The sequence below is a fragment of the Dysidea avara genome, chromosome 13 (genome assembly GCF_963678975.1).
Source record: "Dysidea avara chromosome 13, odDysAvar1.4, whole genome shotgun sequence".
In the NCBI taxonomy this organism is placed as follows: Eukaryota; Metazoa; Porifera; class Demospongiae; order Dictyoceratida; family Dysideidae; genus Dysidea; species Dysidea avara.
Window position 1 is genome coordinate 8,100,457 of NC_089284.1, and position 20,206 is coordinate 8,120,662.

Consider the following 20,206-nt stretch of genomic DNA (forward strand, 5'->3'; position numbering starts at 1 on the left):
AGTTAAGTTTATAATACTACTTGGTGTCCATTGGACTTTCAAGTGTCTGCTCAGCAGGTTTATGGTAACAGCTATATATGGCTTATAGAACTAGCATACCTCTGAACATATAGCTATCTATATGCATATCATTGTATAGCTATGCATTATGCTCCAACATCCTCTTAACTGGTTATAGTACTTGTAGCCTTACTGAGTGCATAGGCAGATAATCTGTTAAAAGAGGATTATACTATTAGTATATTAGCTAGTAAATTAAATCCACAGGCATCTTTGTATTAGTTGTAAGCAAAATTCATCCTAGTTCAGAATAGGGCATTGTATCACATGTCTTGGAACCCTTCACCGTATACGTAGGCATAAATGTCCCCCAACATATTACGCTTTCAACATCATTGACTCTTTTGAGAACAACTTACAAGACTAAATAAAATAGCCAAACAGAAATATGGTGCATCAACTAAATATCTGAAATCTATCACTTAGTCTAACTAACAGTATCCCCTCGGTCATGAACCTTGTATTTTCAACTGCCATCACTAACTCCGGCAAGGCCAATCTATTCAATCAGTATTTTCACTCTGTTCATGATTCTGGCATTGAATTTTGATCTGCAAACTTTGATAATCGCTCACCTATACATGACTCCATACATTTTATCACTGCATGCTACTGTTGTAAATGTATACAAAAGCCCTCACTTCATTATACTATTGTGGTAGTATCTGTCATATATGTGAGCTGCCTCATCATCTGTTCTCTGCATCATTACACCATGCTATCTTACCATTTTCAAAGCTGGTAATTAAAGCTCTGTAAGGAATTATCATCCTATCTCACTATTGCCAGCATGCATGGCTGACACTGTAACACATTAAAAGTATGAAAGATTAATCTTCAACAAATTTATCACTCACATTATATAATTAGTAAATCCATCAGTCCTTTTCAGTTTGGTTAATAAACAGTCCTTTGCAAGCAGATCATAGCAGGGGCGGATCCAGGGGAGGGGCTTTGGGGGCTGAAGCCCCCCCCTTCATATTTAGGCTTTACTTGATCAATATACTGAGTATTATAATGAAATTTTGTCTTAGCATAATTATATGATCACTAATAATACAAATACTCATAAAACCACCTTATAAACATCTTTCCAAGGTATTATCAGTGGATTTATGCTAAAGTTTATGCAACAAGGACCCGGATCAGCATTGGAGGTGTACAAGATCGAGATACTCTAATAGAGCAGTCAGCTAAGTACTCTAATAGAACATTCACTAGAAACATGTAGTTGGTTCTGTTATGGAATTTTTCCAAATCTGCCTGCACCTATACATACAATGAAGTGCATTGGTCTGTTTAAAGGGCTTCATTCATCTACTTGTGTAGTTAATATGTATGGCAATACTTAATTTGCTCTCAGATTCAATCTTGTATTGTTCAAATTTCAAAATTTTCCACTTTCAACATTCTTATTCTAACATGCACCTATTCAGTGTTGTGCAATTGTGAGAGGGGTACATCATGTACTTGGTTGTCTGTACCTACCCAAACTTTTCCATTAGCAAAATGCTTCAGAGAGCCACACCTATAATCTAAAGGCAGTATATAAAATATCTACAGGTATGAATTTTATGTGGAAATGTCTCCAAATTGCAGTATTTTAGCATCAAAATTTTCCTGGGGGGGGGGGCATGCCCCCAGACCCCCCCTAGTTCCAGCATGCTGGGAAGTATGCTTCACACACCTATACCCAAGAGATTAGTACCTTGAGTTAGCCCCCCCCTTTTATACATCCTAGATCTGCCCCTGCATAGTGTGGTTTTTTTTTATATCAGCAAGGCCTTTAATCATACTATGTTGCTTAAAAACCTGTGGTCTATGGGAATAGCTGGTCATGGTGTGCTGCTATAGGGACTATATATCTGACAACAAAGTATGGGGACTATCTGACAACAAAGTATTTAACTGCTGTACTCTGATTTATTGTCAGGTGTGCCCCAGGGCGGCCCTATCAATGAAATTACATCCACCAAAGCTGTTTCAAACACATTATATTCTCTAATGTCTTACAGGAAGATATCACTGTTTTATTTGCTAATTGAGACAGATCTGAAAAAAAAAATTTACGCCTATCATTTAACTAACGGATAGAAATTTTTACTACTGACGTGAATATCCTGAGTTAAATCTTTCCATATCCTATGGATAGTGACATCATCACTTACTATGAAACATGACATATTTTGCCAAGAACCTGCTTGCTATACGCATAATTTATGTAGATCAGAAGTAAGATGGTATTCATACAACGATTATATGATTGTGGTATAATAATCAGCTTTGTATCAAAGAAAATCATCTGAAATTACTCTATATTAACAACTATCCTGATGGCTTCAAATTAGCTGGATATTGAATTATATCAAGCCGGATAACACAGATATAGCTATATCTGGTTCAACCCTAACTTAAATGCAGCCGGGTTAGAAACCATGTATGCTATCCCTCTGAGATGTCTAAAGACTAGATTTGCAACTGACAATTCAAACATTTCAAACCAATTTCTCTTGTGCTTATATACAAGGTATTGGAGCTAATACATCATACAATTCTTTCTACTCATGCAACTGGCCTCCTCATTTAATGGTTATGTTTCAATGATTTGATCTCAACTACTTTAGTGTACCCAAATAATGGTGTCCACATATTTATTTAGCTGTGCCACCAAATATTACACCAACAGTTACAAAACCTGCTTGATAAAATTGAGGATCCTCTCCTGGTGTATAGATCAGATCGATCAAGATACAAGCCAGTTGCAGTCAGTTCAAAATTCACCACAATAATCTATCTGGTGTATGCCATGCAGTAGCTATAAACTTATCATTCTTCGTCATTTTTTAAAGCAACTTATCTATAGCTAGACATTCTTACTTTCATTGATTACTATGATCCCTCTGGAATGCCATGCCCATCTTCTAGTTACACCTATCATTCTGTATGTTCAAATCAAAATTGATCAATTCTCACCTTGCAAAATCATAAAATGGTAATTATAAGTCAACCACATAGCTGGTTGGATGATAATTTATAAGTGTAAATAATTTATTATGAGAACAGTTTTGCTGATAGTCTTTGTACTCCTTACTCAGACTCTATAAAAACATTAGGAACACACATTAGGAACACACATTAGGAACACACATTAGGAACACACATTAGGAACACACATTAGGAACACAAAGATATAAAATAGTCAACTAAACTGTTTTGACTGTCTGCCATGCTTTTGAATCATTTTTGGAGCAATTATCAAAACCAGGACCAAATAATTTGCATACGAACATGGTGTCTCATAACAAGCCCGAGTGTCTCATAATTCCAATTCACATATGCTACAAAGAATACATCATAGAGTCTACTGCGTGCATGCTATACATTTTTTTGAAATTTTAGGATAGTACACATGATGACTGCACCTTTACCTACAAGTAGTAGGAGATACCAGACTGTTAGTCTCAGGTCACAGCAATACTTTTGAGTTAAGCGTCACATATATCCCTGAGGTACAAAATGAATGTGGTACCATCATAATCAGACCTTTGGTGTGTTTACACCGTAGATAATATATTATCTAGGTAGAGGCTATTCGTCCGGTTCCGGACGCCGATTTTACCAAGCTATTCGTCCGGCTCGGTTCACGTGAATAAAAACTTAGACAAAAAAAAGTCCTCAAACGAAAAAAAAAATCATGACTTGTCCGGGAATCGAACCCAGACCTCCAATGTGTGAGGCAAGAATCGTAACCACTCTACTGCGTGGCTCCCAGCTACCCACTTCTCTTAGTTTCTACTTTATATACCGTCATTCAAGAAGAAACCTATATAAGAAGAAGGTATTAGGTATGTTTACATCATAGATACTTTACACAAAAATTAGCACATATTTATCGAATCACGTATTGTGGTTGTTGGTGGTATTAAGTATTCAAGTCATCGAATTACATTTAGTAGATGCTGGTAGTATCGCTATTAACTATATTTTTTGGCAGGTGGTCAGGTTGTTTAATCACGTGATCAGGTGCACGTGATCCCCTCTCAACGCAGGTCGGTGACAAGCACGTAGCTGCTATTGCGTTTTCGAGCCTTTGTTGTAATCTGTATGGCTCGATGTAGGATTTTTGGCCCCTGCAGCTAACTCGAGCCTATCTGGACGAGAGTTCCATAGCCCAAAGAAAGCCCATAATGGGGTAGCAGGGGGTTCTAAGTGGCTAGTTGGAGTAACTTAAACCTTGTCAAAAATGATCATCTTGTTTGAGCTTGGTTTTCCTATCGCCCAGATGAGGTCTTGTCGCCTTTGATAGGCACTGTTAAGCGTTAGCGCCATAGGGTTAGCACGTGTGTCTGCCTATTCCGGCCTATTCATGGCTACCTGGCCACCCGGCTCTGTAAACCGTGCCAGCAGCGCAGTTTAGGAGCTGCAAATTGCTATTGGTTGTTGATACTGGCCGGTATAGAAAGGAATATATTTCAAAACGTTAAGTGAGTGATGTTGTATCAGTGCCATGCCCTGGTCTGGCGAGCAATCCGCTGTCAGCGGACTACCCCAGCTTCATCGATACTTAGCTGCGTGACACTACAGCCTTTGTTTGATTGAAGTTTTATGGTCATAGTTATGACTTATACTAAGACTGCTTGCTATAGGTGTGTCACCAGCGTGGTGCAAAGTTGGCAGTATCAATAGCCGTAGCTATAGCTTGTTATTAATCTATACTGTACGTGTATATGCAAGTGCGTTTTAGTGGCTGCATGGCCTGTTGGATTTTAGCACTGTAGTCATGTGATGACCTAGCTGATGTGCAGTTGCGCTCTGTCCCCAGTTCGCAGTGCAGTCATAGTGAGTAATATTGGCTCACCTATTTGTGCACTCTTGACACAATCATAATTGACGTGTTCCCCGTATCCGGAGAATTGAGGCACAGCCCAGTCTGATGTGTCTATGTGTCACTAATCTGATACTGTTTAGAGCAATCTCACATCTCTATTTATAGTGTAAGTATGTGTGTTAACCATGCCTGGTGTGATTTCAATAAACTAGTGCATGATACCGCTGGCATGTGGTAATGATCAAATACCTTAGTACAACTTTGTCTTGTTGCCTGAGGTAGTGCTACTAGATCTGGACTCACTCGGTTGCTTTGTTCGGTGGTCGCCATAGCTGTTATAGTGTGCTGCTTATCTGTCACATCCTGACTAGCTGGATGTAGAATAGTCTAGTCTGTTTTTTGTTTGTTTGTTTTTCTTTTTTTGATTGCTAGGAGTTCTAGTCAAGGTGTTCCCAGCAAGTGAACTGTACTAGTCGCAGCTGGTCATCTTGATTATTGGTTATTGATTTAGCTGATATGTGTGTACTGTACATGTGCTACTGAACATCGCTGCCACATCTAGCTACAGCAAATAATATAGTCTGGTGCTAACGCTCAAGTTGATGACTGACTACACTGTGCTGGTCACTTAGCAGGTATAGTCATATGCTCTCGGTGTAGCTGAAGCGTGCTTAAACTGTGGCCACAGCTGCTGCAAGTCCTGCCATTTAGTGGTAGTGATTAGCTGATGTGACACTGTACCATGCTACAAATGTAGCCGTCCTGTCATTCAGTTAAGTGCAGTAACTGATATGCTACTGTATCGGCAACTGAGTAGCCATTTTGTTTACTGCCATCGATGTTGTCATGTATAGCTGATACATATCTGTAGTGAACTGTGCTATACCACTGTATAACTGTCAAATATACTGCAAATGACACTGTCAGGTGCTATCGTTATAGCTGATGCAGGAACTAGGCCTTTATGATCAGTGTGGGTGAAGAGGAGTCTTTAGAGCACATGGTTGGACATGCTAAGTATGTAAGATTTTGCAGAGACCAAAGCCCAACCTCATGCGATTGCTATGGCCACTGTACTGCATTACTGACATAGTTGTCTCACCCACTGTGACTGATACTGAGTGATAGTGATGCAGTCAGGTGAGAAAGCTCATAGCTGCCCTGTGCTGTTACTATCTGTAAGATCTGTTGATGGTGCAGGTACAAATAACGCAACTAATGTGTAGCCGCAATCGTGATGTGGTCAGGATTATCTATCCTGGCATGGCTGTTACGTCTGCAGCTAATGCGTCAGGTGTTTTCAGTATGCAGTTGAAATTCCTGACACTTCTGCTGTACATTATTCGTAGCAATCTATCTGATGTGTGGATGTAGGATCATGACAAAGCCAGATGTCGCATCTACTACAATTGATGCAGTCAGATGTAACAATATACCTGATATATGTGATTGCACAGTGCTACTGATGTAGCTGTCGTGTCCACTGAAGCTGCAATTGATGTAGTGAGCATGTGTGGTTACACTGGTGATATTTCTGCTACCTCCATTGTAATTGATATAGTCTGATGCTAACAGTATAGACTGTACAGTGCTACTGGTGTAGCTGTCCTGATCATGATGCAGTCAGGTGATGATATAGCTGATATGTAGCTGCCCTGCTGAAGTTTCTACCACCTCCGCTGTGACATGTTCCTGTGTAACAATATAGCTGATGTGTGGCTGTTGCTACAGTGCATGGTAATAATGTATAGCAGTACTATGGCTGTCCCATTTTCGTTTTTTTTTTTTTTTTACCATTGATGTAGTCAGAAGCTAGCAATATAATGACTGTACAGTGTTGTTGACGTAGCAACTACAGCTGATGCATGCAGTGTAGCTGTCGTGTAAATGTGTGATGACAAGAGGTCACGTTCACTGTGATTGATAGTCAGGTAGCTGATGTATGCATGATTGTACTGTGATACCACATAGTTATCACATTAATTTTACTAGAATTGATGTTGCATCATTCATGTTTGAGAGCTACCAATGTAGCCCATGTTTGAGTACTATGGATGTAGCCCACGTTTACTGATGTAGCTCATGGTTGAGTGCTATCGACATAGCTCACGTTTGAGTGTTACTGGCGTAGCTCATGTGTGATTGCTACTGACATCACTCATGTTTGAGAGCTGCCAACTTACCTCATCTGAGTGCTACTGACATAGCTCATGTATGGCTGCAACTAATGTAGTTCATGTCTGGTGCAGCTCGTGTTTGAGTGCTACCAGCTTACCTCATTTGAGTGCTACAGACTTACATAGCTCATGTCTGGGAGCTCCTGTCTGGGTACTATCAATATAGCTCATGTCTGAGTGTTACCAATGTAGTTTCTGTTTGAGCATCAGTGATGTAGCTCATGTAAGCATGTTTGAGTACTACCAACATGGCTCATGATCATGTCCACATAATGCTAATGATATAGCTCATGTTTGAGTGTTACTGACATAGCCCATGTTTGAGTGTTACATGGACGTAGATCATGTTTGAGTGCTACCAACACAGCTCATGTCTGAGTGCTACTGATGTAGCTCATGCAGCTTACCTCTTTTGAGTGCTATGTACCAAGTAGCTCATGTACGAGTGCTACTAATATAGCTCATGTTTGAGTGTTACCAAACATAGCTTATGTCTGAAATTGAGTGCTACTGATGTTCGTAGCTCATGTTTGCATGCTACTGATGTAGCTCATGTTTGAGTACTGCTGATGTAGCTCATGTTTGTGTTTGAGTGCTACCAACATAGCTCATGTCTGAGTTTAGTAGCCCATGTTACCGACTTGTATAATTACCTCTTTTGAGTGCTACTGACATAGCTCCTGTCTGAGTGCTATTGATATAGCTAATGTTTGAGTATTACTGACTGCTCGTGTTTATGTGCTACCAAGACAGCTCATGTCTGATACTGAGTGCTACTGATGTTTGTAGCTCATGTTTGCTTGCTACTGACATAGTTCGTGTTTGAATGCTACCAGCGTACCTCTTTTGAGTGCTACTGATGTAGCTCATAATTGAGTGCTACTCACTCTTGAGTGTTTGCAATGTAGCTCATGTTTTGAGTGCTACTGATGTAGTTCATGCTTGAGTGCTCCCGATATGTTTATGGTGGAGTTCTACTGTTGTAACTCATGTTTGAGTGCTACCGACATAGCTCATGTGTGAAAGCTTTTAACTTACCACATTAATTATGGGTGCTACCGATGTAGCTCGTGTATGGGTGCTACCGATGTAGCTCATGTCTGGGCACTACCAATGTAGCTCATGCCTGAGTGCTACCGACGTATAGTAGTTTGTGTTTACGTACTACCGACATAGCTCGTATTGTGAGATGTAGACTCATGTTTGAGTACCAACTTACCTCATTTGGGTGCTAGCAACATAGCTCATTTCTGGGTGTTATAGCTGCTCATGTCTGGCTACTAGTGATGTAGCTCATGTCTGAGTGCAACTGACAGCTCATTTTGGGTGTTACCGACATATTGAGTGCTACCGATGTAACTCAGATTTGGGTACTACCAATGTAGCTCATGATCATGTTTGAGAACTGCTGACATGGCTCGTTTGAGTGCTATACCGTCTTAACTCATGTTTCGGTGCTGCTGACATAGCTTATGTGTGAGTGCTACCAATGTAGCTCATGTTTGAGTGCTACCGGCGTAGCTTATGCTGTGTGAGTGCTACCGACATGGCTCATGTTGTGAGATGTAGCTCCTGTTTGAGTACCAACTTGAGTGCTACCAACATAGCTCATGTCTGGCTACAGCTACTGATGTAGCTCATGTCTGGGTGCTACTGACAGCTCATGTCTGGGTGTTACTGACATATTGAGTGCTACCGATGTCACTCAGGTTATTACCGACGTACCTCATGTTTGAGTGCTACCAATGTAGATCATATGTGACTGCTACCAATGTATTTTTCTACAGTTGTGACTCATGTTTGAGTGCTACCGACATAGCTCATGTGTAAATGCTTTTAACTTACCACATTTGAGTGCTACCGATGTAGCTCATGTATGGGTGCTACCGACGTAGCTCCTGTCTGGGTATTACCAATGTAGCTTATGTCTGAGTGCTACTGATGTATAGTAGTTCAGTTTGAGTGCTACTGACATAGCACATGTTTAAGTGCTACTGACATAGCTCATACTGTGAGATGTAGCTCATGTTTCAGTACCAACTTACCTCATTAGAGTGCTACCAACATAGCTCATCTCTGGGTGCCATACGTGTCTGGCTACTAGTGATGTAGTTCATGTCTGGGTGTTACTGACATATTGAGTGCTGCTGATGTAACTCAGGTTTGGGTACTACCGATGTAGCTCATGTTTGACTGCTACTGACATAGCTCATGTTTGCAACATAGCTAGTGTTTGACTGAGTGCTACCAATGTAGCTCATGTTTGAGTGCTACCGTTGTAGTTCATGTGTGAGTGCTACCAACATGGCTCACATTGTGAGATGTAGCTGATGTTTGAGTACCAACTTACCTCATTTGAGTGCTACCGACATAGTTCATGTCTGAGTGCTACTGACAGATCGTGTCTGGGTGTTAATAACAAATTGGATGCTACTGACAGCTCAAGTCTAGGTGTTAATGACATATTGAGTGCTACTGATGTAGCTCAGGTTTGAGTACTACTGATGTAGCTCATGTTCGAGTACTATTGACATAGCTCATGTGAGAGTCCTACCGATGTAGCTCATGTGTGAGTGCTGCCAATGTAGCTGATGTTTGAGTGCTACTACCAATTAGTGTAGCTGATGTTTGAGTGCTACCAACGTAGCTGATGTGAGTGCTACTGACGTAGCTGATGTTTGAGTGCTACCGACGTTTGAGTGCTACTGAAGTAGCTGATGTTTGAGTGCTACCGACGTAGCTGATGTTTGAGTGCTACTGACGTAGCTGGTGTTTGAGTGCTACCGACGTAGCTGATGTTTGAGTGCTACTGACGTAGCTGATGTTTGAGTGCTACCGACGTAGCTGATGTTTGAGTGTTACCGATGTAGCTGATGCGAGTGCTACTGAACGACGTAGCTGATGTTTGAGTGCTACCGACGTAGCTGATGTTTGAGTGTTACCGATGTAGCTGATGCGAGTGCTACTGAAGTAGCTGATGTTTGAGTGCTACCAACGTAGCTGATGTGAGTGCTACCGACGTAGGTAATGTTTGAGTGCTACTGATGTAGCTGATGTGAGTGCTACTGAAGTAGCTGATGTTTGAGTGCTACCAACGTAGCTGATGTGAGTGCTACCGACGTAGCTGATGTTTGAGTGCTACTGAAGTAGCTGATGTTTGAGTGCTACTGAAGTAGCTGATGTGAGTGCTACCGATGTAGCTGATGTGAGTGCTACCGACGTAGCTGATGTGAGTGCTACCGACGTAGCTGATGTGAGTGCTACCGACGTAGCTGATGTGAGTGCTACCGACGTAGCTGATGTGAGTGCTACCGACGTAGCTGATGTGAGTGCTACCGACGTAGCTGATGTGAGTGCTACCGAAGTAGCTGATGTGACTGCTACTGACGTAGCTGATGTTTGAGTGCTACTGATGTAGCTGCCAATCCACCTGTCCCCAACTGAACCAGGCCTAGCTATCATTCCCCTTTTCCCTCCCTCCTAGGGGCTATACTTTAAAATGTGGGATCCAACCAGCTTAATTTGCGGTCAACCAATCCATAAATTCCTTTCAAAAGAAAATTCCAGCAACCTTACCCTAAAAAGGCCAGGTACCCTCTACGCCTACCTCCAGGATGTACTATATTTCACTCCCTTCCTGTGTGAAGGGAGGAGAATGAGTATAAAATCGATGACTGGTTAGTGGGGACTTCCGGTGGTAGGTGATAACTCACTCGGCGAGACGATACTGGAGCATCTACCGATACAATCAGTTGTGATCTGTGTGTGCCACCGCGGCTAGAGCACTATTGATCAAACTAGTGCCGGAAACTTTCTTGAGAATCTTCCTGGTCACATTCTGACGGCTATCACTGTGGTTCGCGGGGTAAAAGTAGAAGTTGATACCCTATTATTCATCACGATATCATTCCGTTTGAGGTAGAGATGAAATATCATTGCTCTCCGTCTCGCACTTTTACGCACGACGAGTTGAAGTTCGATCACACGAGCCAACAAATAGCGCCTTCTGCATCACGTGCGTAACTGGCTGGAGGCATGCGTGATTCTTTTAGTGCTAACCACAGTTAAGCTATTAACTTCCATTAAGTGATGGGGTTATAAGCCATGTCAGTTATGACATCATATTGCTGCGGCGGCCGCCATGCACACACCCTATATATAATTATTATCACATTTGTCGAATCACGTTTTGTGGTTGTCGATGTTGGTGGCATCAACATTTATATTTTTGGCAGGTGGTCAGGTTGTTTCATCACGTGATCCGGTGTCACGTGATCCCCTCTCAGTGCAGGTCGGTGACAGGCGCGTAGCTGCTTTTCGAGCCTGTATTGTAATCTGTATGACTCGATGTTGGATTTTTGGCCCCTGCAGCTAACTCGAGCCTATCTGGGCGAGAGTTCCATAACCCAAAGAAAGCCCATAATGGGGTAGTACGGGTTATAACTAAATGGCTAGTTGAAGTGTTGTTTGAGCTTAGTTTTCTTGTTGCCCAGATGAGGTCTTGTCACCTTTGATAGGCGCTGTTAAGTGTTAGCACGTGTGTCTACCTATTCGTGGTTGACCTGGCCACCTCGATGCAAACCATGCCAGCAGCGCCGTTAGGAGTTGCAATTAGGTAATGGTTGTTGATACTGACCAGCATAAAAAGGCCAGATGTTTCTGCCACCTTTATTGCAATTGATATGGTCTGATGCCACCTCCTCTGTAATTGAATTAGTCGGATGCTAACAGTATAGACTGTATGATGTTACTGGTCTAGCTGTCTTGTTCACTGGAGCTGATCATGGTGCAGTCTGGTGATGACATAGCTGAGGTATGGTTGCTGTGCTGATGTTTCTGCCACCTCGTTGTGACCTGGTCCCGTGCTAACGATATAGCTGATATGTGGCTGTAGTTACAGTGCATGGTAATAATGTATAGTTGTCCCAATTTTTTGCCACCGATGTAGACGGACGTTGACTGTATAGTGTTGCTGATGTAGCAGTCACCTCAACCGCAGCTGATGCCTGCAATATAGCTGCCTTGTAGATGTGTGATGACAGGTCACATTTGTGATTGATAATTGGGTAGCTGATGTGTGACTGTACTGTGATATCCATGTAATTTTACTGGGATTGATGCACCCAGGTACTAATGTCGTAGCAAACGTGACTGAAGAGCACTACCAGCAGTGTCACATTTATTGCAGTCAGCTGCAGCTGTTACCAGCATTGAAGTGTGAGTGTACTGGCTGAGTTACCAAAGTAGCTGTCATATATTTATTGCAATTGATGCAATCAGACACACGTAGTAGATGTGTGATTGCAATGTAGTTGTCCCATTTAATGTGGCAGGTGCTGCCGATCGACATTGCTGATGTGTGACTATGAGCTCCCAACTTGCATGTCTGTGGTTGATGCAGTCAGGTGCTACTCATCTTACAAGTGCTACTGATGTAGCTCATGTTACAAGTACTACCGAGGTAGCTTATGACCATGTTTGTGTGTAGCTCATATTTGCGTGCTACTGACGTAACTCATGTTACAACTTACAAGTACTACCAAAGTAGCTCATGTGTAGATAGTTCATGTTTGAGTGCTACCAGTGTAGCCCTTGTTTGAGCGCTGACGTAGCCCCCGTTTACCAATGTCGCTCATGTTTGAGTGCTACTGAGATAGCTCATGTGTGAGTGCTATTGACATCACTCATAATTGAGTGCTGCCAACTTCCATCATCTGAGTGCTACCGACATAGCTCATGTATGGGAGCTACCAACGTAGCTCATATCTGGGTAATACCAATGTAGCTCATGTATGAGTGCAACTGGCGTAGCTCGTGTTTGAATGCTACTGATGTAGCCCGTGTTTGAGTGCTACGGACATAGCTTGTGTTTGAATACTGCCAATGTAGCTCAAATCTGAGTGCTACTGATGTAGCTCATGTTTGAGTGCTACTGATGTAGCACATGTGAGTGCTACCAACATAGCTCACATTGTGAGATGTAGCTCATGTTTGAGTATCAACTTACCAACATAGCTCATGTCTGGCTACTACTGATGTAGCTCATGTCTGAGTGTTACTGACATATTGAGTGCTACCGACATAGCTCGGGTTTGAGTACTACTGGCATAGCTCATGTGAGTGCTACCGACGTAGCTCGCATTGTGATATATAACTCATGTTTGAGTACCAACTTACCTTGTTTCAGTACTACCAGCATAGCTGATGTCTGGCTACTACTGATGTAGTTTATGACTGAGTGTTACTGACAGCTCATGTCTGGGTATTACTGACATATTGAGTGCTACCGATGTAGCTCAGGTTTGTGTACTAGTGAATGTGGGTGCTACTGATGTAGCTCATGTGTGAGTGCTACCGATGCAGCTCGTGTTTGAGTGCTACCAACGTAGCTCTTGTTTGAGTGGTACCAGTGCGTATATCTGATTCACTCAAGATATTGCACAGTTAGGTGTGCGAATTTCGTAGTTATAACATGGGCACGAGTGATCTGCCAGAAATGTATACCCAAGTCCTCGGTGCAAGAGTGCTACTGATGTAGCTCATGTTTGAGTGCTACCGATGTAGCTCATGTCTGAGTGCTACCAGTGTAGCTCATGTCTGAGTGCTACCGACATAGCTCATCACATTGTGACATGCAGCCCATGTCTGAGTACCAACTTACCTCATCTCAGCACTACCAACGCAGCTCCTGTTTGAGTACTACTGACACAGCTCATGCTTGAGTACTACTGACATAGTTCATGTGAGTGCTACTGATGTAGCTGATGTGTGAGTGCCACCAATGTAGCTCATGTTTGAATGCCACCAATGCAGCTCGTGCGACCAGCATAGTCTGCACTGCAAGATGCAGCTCATGTTAAGTACCATTTGAGTGTTGCCAACATAGCTCCCATTGTGATATGTAGCTTAAGTTTGAGCACCAACTTGCCTCCTTTCATCAGTATTACCAACATAGCTCGTGTCCGGCTACCACTGATGTAGCTCATGTCTGAGCGTTACTGATGTATTGAGAGCTACCGGCATAGCTCAGGTGTGAGTACTACTGGCATAGCTCATGTGTGAGTGCTACTGACGTAGCTCATGTTTGAGTGCTACCAGCCTAACTGATGTGTGAGTGCTACCAACGTAGCTCATGTTTGAGTGGTACTAACATAGCTCATGTTTGAGTGCTACGAGGTAGCTCATGTTTGAGTGCTACCACTGTAGCTCATGTGTGAGTGCTACCAACGTAGCTCACATTGTGATATGTAACTCATGTTCGAGTACCGACTTACCTCGTTTCAGTAGTACCAACGTAGCTCATGTTTGAGTACTACTGACACAGCTCATGTTTGAGTACTACTGACATAGCTCATGTGAGTGCTACCGACGTAGCTCATGTGTGGGTGCTACTGACGTGGCTCATGTTTGAGTGCCACCGATGTAACTCACATTGTGATATATAGCTCGTGTCTGAGTACCAACTTACCTCGTTTCAGTACTACCAACATAGTTCATGTTAGAGTACTACTGACACATGTTTGAGTAATACCAACTGAGTGATACCGATGTAGCTCATGTATGAGTGTTACTGATGTAGCTCGTGTTTGAGTGCTACCAACGTAGCTCACACTGTGATATATAACTCATGTTTGAGTACCAACTTACCTCATTTCGGTACTACCACCGTAGCTCATGTTGGCTACTACTGATGTAGCTCATGACTGAGTGTTGCTGACAGCTCATGTCTGGGTGTTACTGGCAGATTGAGTGCTACAGATGTAGCTCAACTACTATAGCTCATGTGAGTGCTACCGACGTAGCTCATGTGCGTGCTACCGACGTAGCTCATGTGCGTGCTACCCAAGTAGCTCATGTATGAGTGCTACCGACGTATATAGCTCATGTTTGAGTGCTACCAACGTAGCTCATGTTTGAGTGCTCCAGGCATAGCTCATGTTTGAGTGCTACCAACGTAGCTCATGTTTGAGTGCTACTGATGTAGCTCGTGTTTGAGTGCTACCAACGTAGCTCATGTTTGAGTGCTACCGACGTAGCTCATGTTTGAGTGCTCCAGGCATAGCTAATGTTTGAGTACTACTGACGTAGCTCACATGAGTGCTACCGACGTAGCTCATATGAGTGCTACCGACGTAGCTCATGTGTGTGCTACCGATGTAGCTCATGTTTGAGTGCTACCGATGTAGCTCATGTTTGGGTGCTACCGACATAGCTCATGTTTGAGTGCTCCAGGCATAGCTCATGTTTGAGTGCTACCGATGTAGCTCATGTTTGAGTACTATCGGCGTAGCTGATGCATAAGTGCTACCGACGTAGCTCACATTGTGAGATGTAGCCCATGTTTAAGTACCAACTTACTCCATTTGAGTGTTTCCAATATTGCTCACATTGTGATATGTATTGATACAGCTTATGCATGAGATGTAGCTCATGTGTGAGTGCTACCAACGTAGTTCATGTCTGTGAATGCTACCACCGACATAGCTCATGTCAGTGAGTGCTACCAGCGCAGCTCATGTCTGTAAGTGCCACTGACATAGCTCATGTTTGAGTGCTACCGATGTAGCTAATGTTTGAGTACTATCGGTGTAATTGATGCGCGAGTGCTACCGACGTAGCTCATGTCTGTGACTGCTACCAACGTAGCTCGTATCTGTGAGTGCTACCAACGTAGTTGATGCGTGAGTGCTACCGATGTAGCTCACGTTGTGAGATGTGGTTCATGTTTAAATACCAACTTACCCCATTTGAGTGTTTCCAACATTGCTCACATCGTGATATGTAGTGATACAGCTTATGCATGAGATATAGGTCATGTGTGAGTGCTACCACCAACGTAGCTCATGTCTGTAAGTGCTACCGACGTAGCTGATGCCTGTGAGTGCTACCGACGTAGCTCGTGTCTGTGAGTGCTACCGACGTAGCTCGTGTCTGTGAGTGCTACCGACGTAGCTCGTGTCTGTGAGTGCTACCGACGTAGCTCGTGTCTGTGAGTGCTACCGACGTAGCTCGTGTCTGTGAGTGCTACCGACGTAGCTCGTGTCTGTGAGTGCTACCGACGTAGCTCGTGTCTGTGAGTGCTACCGACGTAGCTCGTGTCTGTGAGTGCTACCGACGTAGCTCGTGTCTGTGAGTGCTACCGACGTAGCTCGTGTCTGTGAGTGCTACCGACGTAGCTCATGTCTGTGAGTGCTACCGACGTAGCTCATGTCTGTGAGTGCTACTGACGTAGCTGCCAATCCACCTGTCCCTCACTGAACCAAGCCTAGCTAACATCCCCTTTATTTTATTCCCCTCCTAAGGGCTAAAAACACAAGAAATGTGGAATCCAATTTAATTTGTGGTCAGCTCATGCCTAAATTCCTTTAGAAGAAAATTCCAACAACCTTACCCTAACAGGCCAGGTACCCTCTACACCTATCCCCAGGATTTACTATATTTCACTCCCTTCCTGTGTGAAGGTCGGGAGGAGGCACGGTCTTAAACCGGTGACTGGTTTGTGGGGACTTCCGGTGGTAGGTGACAACTCACCCGGCGAGACGATACTGGGGGATCGATCGAAAGAATCAGTTGTTAATCTGTTTGTGTGTATCAGTGCCACCACGGCCAGAGCCCTATCGATCAACTAGTGAAACTTGCTTGAACATCTTTATGGTCACAATCTGACGGCTGTCGCAGTGGTTCAAGGGGAGACTAAACCCTACTGTAGGATATCATTCCGCTTCAGTGAGGTAGAAATGCCATTGTTCTCCGTCTCACACTTTTACGCACGACAAGTTGAAGTTCGATCACACGAGTCAACAAATGGCGCATTCTGCATCACGTGCGTGATTGGCTGGATGCATGCGTGATTCTTTGTGTGCTCATAGATAATATATACCTCCGGACACGGGATTGGAAACGCTCATAGAGCTCTGTAGTGACTATCCATGCCCCGATGTTATTGTCACCTTGAAGTGTTAAATTCCTTAAGACGACGTAGTATACGTGAATGTAGCGGAGTGGTTTAGGCGCTAATTTTGAAAACACGAGGCAGGCTTCTCTGAATCTCGCGGGTTTTTAAAGGTGTGCGGCTACTGAAAGATGATTTTATAAGGGTTAGTCTTCTGGTCTAGATGAGACATCTCTTCAAGGAACAACAGCGAAATTTGGTAAGGAATTACATCGTTTTCAGCATTGCTCCATCTTTCCCGTACCCATAACTCTTTACCCTCTGCATAAAATTCGCTAGTTTTGCAACTGAAGTAGTGGCTTATATAGTTGTATAAAGTTATGGTGTTAAATTTACTATTGTATCTTTGTCGTATCGATATGGCAATTTTAAAGGATTTTCCAACTGGCTAGTTTGGGTACCTTTTGCTGCTGGTCAAATGATGCTGTAACATTTTAAATAAGCTGAAAGTTCAGTATAAAGTTTGTTACACACAGTTTTATAATTTTTAAGATAAATTAAAGCTATTTATAGTGTTTTTTATTCCAAAGGAATGCCACGAAAGTTTAAGAAGTATTTACCTAAGGGATATTCAAGGAAAGGTTTCAAGCAGGTTGAAGATGAGCTCGGTGATTCTGAATCCCAGCCTAATTTAGAAGTTGAAACTACAGAATCTGGCTCCCAGACAGATGATTTTGGCTCCATTTCAGTTGAGACACAGACTGAGACTGTTGATGTCAAAAGTGCTGCAACCCAGACTGATGATGAAAGCTTAATGGAAGTACAGATAGAAACTGATGAAAGCAGAAATGACGATTTCTGCATTGGCAATAGTGATGAAAAATTTGCTGCACTAGTTGCCAAGCATGATGGTGTCTTCAAAGATGCGTCTGGTAAGTTGAAATTCATACATTGATAATTTAATATTTTAGCACATTAGTGCTTAGCTATTTGTCCTAAGAAATAAAAATGGTAATAGCTATCCAATAATTATAATTTACTTTTTTTAATAGGGAAGAATGTTGTGGCATACTATGACTACCGCTTTGCCACTATTATAGTACGTTCACGTTGAGCTGAATCCTCAAAAACATTTAATAACTCATGGATGCAATTACACACAATCTTGAAATTTGGCTCATTTGTAGTACTGCTTGACCCGCTAAAAATATTTCAAAATCTTTTTGTTCAAATGTTTGACATAATATTTATGGCCAATCAAAATTTTCACAATACATTTCCTATGGGGAAGCCATATAAGTACAGTGTCCATTACAGTCCTTTCCCGATCTTGTAATGGAGCCAAACCATATGTGTCTGTTGTTGACACCTTTGCTGTTACTAATAATCATCTGGTCGGCTGAAATGTTAACTCTGTTGAGAAAAAATCCACTTTTAATTTTTAGCTGTTTTTCAGGATTCAGCTCAACGTGAACGTACTATAGACATGTTAACTGTCAGTTCAATATGCCTGAATCTAATAGTTGGTGTGAACACTGTAGGAAGTTTCGAGACAATGTGTTAAGGAGTGGTTTGAGCAGACTGTTAAGAAAAGAAAATGAAGAAAATGATCCTACCAGAGCAGATAGCCATGCTAATTTCCGATCTCTTTGTTCATCACAGAAAGATGAAAGAATGAAGAATCTGCGCAATGTGATTTGCTGTAAAGACAAACAGATTCACACCTTGAAGAGCAGGCTGAATAGTGCTGTGCAGTCAGGTGGCATCAAGCTGGACAATGCTACTCACAATGATTTTCTTGCCATTATGAATCACCACAAGGAAAAGTACCCAGAAGGAGATGAGAGTTTTGCTGCCATATTTTGGAACCAACAGCTTAAAGCAGCTTCACTGAAAAATAGTAAATCCATCCGCTGGCACCCCTCAATTATCAGGTCGTGTCTTTATCTACATCATCGGTCAAGTGGAGCATACTCCACTTTACGCAACTCAGGGCTAATCCAGTTGCCATCAGAGCGAACTTTGAGGGATTACAGACACTGCATTCCTTCAGTGATTGGATTTTCGGCACAGACAGACATAGATCTTTTGGAAAGGGTTCGAGAACTCCAACCAGCTCACTTGGCTAGATATGTGACGGTTGTACTAGATGAGATGTATGTTAAGGAAGGGCTGGTATTTGATAAGGCTTCTGGCTCACTGATTGGTTATCAAGATTTGGGTGATGTCAATAATATCATCCATGATGCAGAAACCCGGTTCAAGAGTCCTGGTGATTCACATAGACCACTAGCTAAAGTTATGCTAGTATTCATGATTCGTGGATTGTTTACTTCTTTGAAGTACCCATATGCCCAATTTCCAGCTGCAAGCACAAAGGGAGCTGATCTGTTCCCTCTGTTTCGTAAGGTTTTGTCCCGTTTGACTCGGCTTGGAATTCGAGTGATGGCAGTGACCTGTGACGGTGCTAGTGACAACAGAAGGTTGTTTTCTTTGCATGGCAAGGCTCATAGTTTGACATATAAGATGGTTAATGTCTACAGCAAAGCTAATGATGTTGTGTACTTCATAAGTGACCCCTCACATTTGATTAAAACAATTCGAAACTGCTTTCAGAGAGGGAAGCTATGGGTACATATTTTATTAATTTTAAAAGTTTAAAAATTTTAATTAAATTTTTGCTCTAGTGTAATGGAAGTGCAATTGATTGGAGTCTCAAGAGGAATGCAGGTGCTACAACCTCCACCCCTGGATTGTCATTGGTGCCCAAGCTGAAAAATGAACATATCTATTTGACTAGCTACTCGAAGATGCGAGTTGATTTAGCTGTCCAGGTATAATGTATGTATTATAGTATTAAATGTTATTTAATGTGAATATGAAAGGTCCTTAGTGATTCAGTATCTAAAGCACTAATGCTGACTGGTGGTGGAAAAGCTTTTGAGACTGCATATTTTATTGCAAAGATGGACAAGTTCTTTGATTGTTTCAACGTTTCATCATTCACTGCAGGAAAGAAGAAACGCAAGCCATTTTTGCAACCGTACCATTCTGCCAATGACTTTAGATTAACTGTAAGTTTGTAGCTATTAGATTATTAGTGTGGTCATACATGGTATAACACACAGTACTTAAAAGAACTTGTGGCATACCTGGATCACTGGAAAAAAACAGTTCAGGAAAGGGATGGTTACAGTGAAGAAGACAAAGAGTCTATGCTACTCAGCAAGACTACTGAAAATGGAATTC